Here is a 5297-nt window from a genome sequence, read left to right as displayed (position 1 = left end):
ATACAGGTAGGGATCAAACCAACTGATTTGGGGACAGGAACAGCACCAACTCAGGTGTCAACATTTATTGGAAGGATCTGTTGTGATTCGTGCAACACCTCATTACTAATATGCTGCCATTTGAAATTAAGTATGGGGAAAAAGCAGCTCTCTACTTCAAAAGTAAAAGCCCACAGCCTGTGTGAAACACCAGCTAGATGTTATACTTAGAGATATTGCCAGGTGTAACCTAGCAATCTGCACACAACGTAGGCTAGCTGTTAAGATCTGCACACCGCCGGGGATCCCCCTGCCCAGAACAGATGCTGATAAATCACCCCAAAGCAGCACATGTGGGAAGGCAAGTGAAAGGCAGTGAACCCCCCCTTTCCTTTTGGACACAAATGGCAGAGCTGTGTGCGTGCCCACGAGACCATTCACACAGCAGTAGAAACATCACCTTTTGAAACATCTCGGTGTTCAACCTTCCTCTGTTGCCTCTAGCTCCCTGGAATAAACCAGACAAAGAAAGAGCAGGTGCCCATGTACCATGCCTGTAATCTTTCATCTCTATGTCTTTACTGCATGTTTTAGAGTACTTCCAATAAAATCCAATGGATTTTAGAGCACTTAACATGATTGTCTTTTAAGCAATAAGCAATACTCAATCACCATGGCAACGTGGCTGCTGATACGCTGTAAGACAGGGATGGAGAGTCTATCTGAAATGTCTGCAAAAGTGACTTTGAGGAAGGCACACATGGTGTCTTTGTAGCATAGGTCTAAGAAAAGCCCATTTAAATAGATACGTTCATGTAGAAATATTCCTTTAAAACTTTGGGTTTATTTGCAAAGCTCCCCCTCCTCAAGATGCTACAGAAAGACCAAATTAGCCAAGGATTTCACTTCGTGTAAACATCAAGATGTTTGTTTGATGATGACCAAAAAGTAGCCAGTCCGACTACACAAGTAACAGACTGCATTCTAGAGTTTTACATTTATGCGTATCTTTTCGTGCACATGTTTATATCAAAAATGGTATTTTCAGTAGAACTGCATAAAAATTATTTAGCTCTGACCCATTTAAGACTGATGAACAGAACAAATGATAACTATGAAAACAGAGATTTGGGGTCTTTTTAAATACAAAAATCAGCAAATACAAAAATAAAGCAAATAGAATGACATAAAGTTACAAAGGATGACGAACAAAATTCATTGAAAATCTAATAACCATTAGGTTGATTTTCATCTACGATCAAAATTCCTCTTTGTAAACATTCATGTTATGAGAAATAACATGACACTTTTAGAGACACACGAGTTTAGATTCTAGCTTTTGTAAATCTTGCTTTTCTGAGGCAGGATACAGCATAGACATTATCTCATAAGGATTTTCAGCAGAGAATTGCTGAATTTAAATTATCCAATGTAATGTCTTCATTATTTGTTTCAAGTTAAATGCTTGTATGACATTTCTTAATTTTATCACACATAGATTGCTCTGTCAATGATTCATTCATGACTGCTGTGCTGCACTATGCATTTATATTTGATGTTAGCACCTTTTTTTCTCTTTTTTCTGTGGTTAAGTTTAATGAATAACCTGTTTAGAATGGCTAAGATTTTTTCTTCAATACCTATAAAGAGGACTCATGTAATTAATAATTAAGATATCTGTTTTTCTCTGAGCCATTTTTTGAAAAGTTACGTGTACCTTTTTTTTGAGTTTAAATTAATTAGCTTTTTTGTCCATTAGTTTTGGTATTTTTTATTACTAAAGTTTGTTAGTCTTTTTCTCCCTTTAGCCATAGTTCCAAATTCTGCAAATTGCTGAGTAATTTCTGGGAGATAAATTAATTTCTTTTCCATTTTTGGACTATTCAGTACTCACTAGGTCATTGAATGTTTCATTCAAATTAAGTTAAAGTAAATAAAGATCAAGTTTTTAAAGCAATGTCTAAGCTTTTGACTTGCATTACAGTTATGACTTTGGCAAACACATTAAATGCTACGTTCATAAAATTTGTGCTCTATCTTGCAATTAATTTTTAGTGGTGCCCCAAATGCATGAATTGGTATCCCATAGACAGAACTAAAGTGTGATTGATTAAGCAGTATGATAGATGGGTTTAATGCATTTTGCTTTAATACTTGGTTTTAAATGGCTGCAAAGGCGTCAGAGTGATCAATTTAGGTGTGGCAGTTTCTAATAAATACACTCAGCATAATTGATTGCCTGCATGACTCAGCTAATTCAGGAATTTATTGTAAGATGCTAAAACAGCAATGCAAGGAGTTTTAAGAGGAATTACTTATTCTGTTTCTCTTGTGATGTTTAACAGATTTTTCTTAATGTACTGTCCCCTGCTTGGCTGGGACTCATAGCATAGGTCAGCTAGAATGCAGAGTCTGATTCTGTCATTTTGCGCTTACTGGGATCATAGAACCTCCTAAGCAATCACTCTGCCATCAGTTGTGAGGACTAGTATCAGACAACATGTGTTGGGTTACTCACCAAACAACAAAATGATATTGTACCTTGTCTGTTTAGAAGCAAGGTGAGAAAATAATTTCAGTGCCTTTCCTGTACTCCCCTGCAAAAAGCCAGCTATAGTGCAGACTATAAAACCCCTGAAGCAGAAACCCTGTTTAACAAACTGTGAAGCAGCTAGCACATTTTTGTCAGTATATCAATAATAAATAATAATTGTAACCTAACTCGTGGTCATAGTTACTGTAAGTGTGCAGTGTGCTGGGAACAGGTTTGAGAAATTTAGAAAATGGCTGACCCTGGAATGAGCAGTGTGATCAGAACACAGTACGGTACAATAAACCCATTTTCTATCTGATAAGAAATGCTTCAGACATCTCACTCAGCACTGTCCAGAAGACACTTGTTGCTATACACCTGACATACTTCATTGGTAAACCTTTCCCCAAAAGACCTAATTAACCAAGGTCACCATAAATTCAACCCATTTTTAGGTTTTCTAGCATCTCTGGCAAATACATTCATGCTTGGAATTCAGTTCTTTTTCTATACTGTCCTCATCAATGACAATGAAATACATTACAACATGCTTGGGCATGCTTGGAAATTGTTGAGTATGCCCAAGGTGGCCACAGGGTTGCTGTCTAGGCTATGCAAACGTAACAATCCTAAAGGACTGGTCAGGAGCTCTCACCCCACTGCATCACAAGGATTATGTCTGTCCTTTATTCACAGTTAAAAAATGAAAAAGGAAACAAGATACTGGAATACATAATTTACCAATGTTTGGTTCTGGAAGGGTGGATATGTTGAAAAATAAAGTTGCTAGGCAGTGAGGTAAGAGCTGAAGGCCAGGGCAAGGTCCAAGCTAGGTGCCTCCATAGGAAACTTCCCTTACAGACATTACTCTTTGTAAATATCTGCTACTTACTCTGTTTCCTCAAGGAAAAGACCAGGATTTGTCCATAAAAACCCAAATATATCACAAAAGTCTGAAATAACACAATAACGCAATCAGCTTTTTCTTTTTTTTCTTTTTTTCTTTCTAATGGGCATAAGAATGTCATATATACTTAATTGATTCCAAACTGAAAATTAATAACAGTAAGCATACCAGATATTTTTGCAGGTAAAATTTAAATAGCTATATTTTAGTGATGGGCCATAAGCTAAAGTTTGTGGCATTCTGGCTATTCAGTAATGGCACTCAATATTAGATCCTAGCACAATGCAGTGGACAGAACACTACATGAGACCAAACAAACTGAGACATAGTGTGAGCTGGAATAGTTGATGCAATTCAAAGTGCAAACCACAGTATTGAAATGGTATTGAAAATCAGTCAAAAGCTTAAAATGGTTTAAGGTATGAATCTAGTTTAAGTTAGACTTTCAGGAAACCCTACTTATATCTGACTTCAGTCTACCTACATCAAATCTGAATTTTTCAAATCCTTTTATTTGCCCCACAAGCAGAAGCAGCTCTATCACAGAGATAGGTAAGAATCTTAATTGTGTGAAAGTAGTCATTAGTACTTTCAGACTTCAATTTTTACACTTATGACAGAAATTTAAAGTGTTTAACTGTTTATTTTGATATGAAAGTAACTGTCCATGTTTTCATTACCTAAGCTTCCTTGCCCAAAGCAAAAGCATGGATGACTGTTCTTATGTTAAGCCAGATAGCAGCCCTAAAACAGTGGGATGTCTTGCCATGGCATTGAAACGTGTCATTTTAAAAGTGGGGCCACTTGCAAATGGTTAATAGGATTGTTAGCATCCACCAGCACAGAAATGTCACTCTGCGTGGCACTGTGGTACAGGAAAGGATGGGATTCCATACACTGTCAGTGTAATGATCGGACTTAAATAAACAAGGTAAAATTTCAGCAAGGAGGATGCAAAATAGAATGTTAGATTCATTAAGTAGATTTTAAAGCATTTTTTTTAAGCTTTAGATTGAATGCTTTTTCTTTTTTGCTGTCTTTCAAATGAAAGTGTAGAGAACCAAGAAAGCAGATCCACGACTAAGGACAGCAATGCATGTGAGTCCTGAGAGAAGCATAGGGAAATGAGATCCCCTTGGATGTACGTAAAGAAGGTCATGGGACAAAAGATAATGGCAGAACTGAGAAAGCAAGTGAGGGGTGTTTTGTGGATTCTTAAAGAAAGCAAGAAAAAAAAATATCTAGGAGTCAGTGGAAACTCAAGGCTTAAGATGGAGTTATATACAATCACAAGCATTTTTACAACAGAATTTGGCAAGGGACCAAAGAAAGAACAGGCAACTGCCATAGCAAAAGTGATAGTACAAGCCACAAGCAAGCTAGAAACCAGTTTTCTAGGAATAAAATAATGATCATGAATATATTATATATTATCTTCTATTACATATAAGATATTCAAGAATAATAATTGTTCTAGTTATTTTTAATATTACTCTAATTATTATATCCTAATATAGAATATTATATTTTATTTTATTCTAATAGGATTCTAACTCATATCCTTCTCTGAATAATCATTTGTGCCTTTAAATTAATTTTAAGGCATGTAAAAAAAATATTAGGTCGAATGACAAGTTTTTCTGACATTTTCTTTGTTCAGACTTAGACCACTTTTCATTTACAATGCTCCTGATTCTTTTCAAGGTCTGTATAGCATCCTTGGACTTCAGTGAAGAGTGTTTCATTTACTTCAGTAAGGAATTAGGGAATAGAAAGATTTATAAAGAATGAAAATTATTTCTTTCTTCCTACCATTTTGAGCCTCCTGAGAAAGAGCACTGTACTATAAAAATAGATGAATAAATAAGCACACCTAAT

Source organism: Falco peregrinus, chromosome 2 (assembly GCF_023634155.1).
Source record: "Falco peregrinus isolate bFalPer1 chromosome 2, bFalPer1.pri, whole genome shotgun sequence".
NCBI lineage: Eukaryota > Metazoa > Chordata > Aves > Falconiformes > Falconidae > Falco > Falco peregrinus.
Note: the sequence above shows the minus strand (reverse complement) of the source record.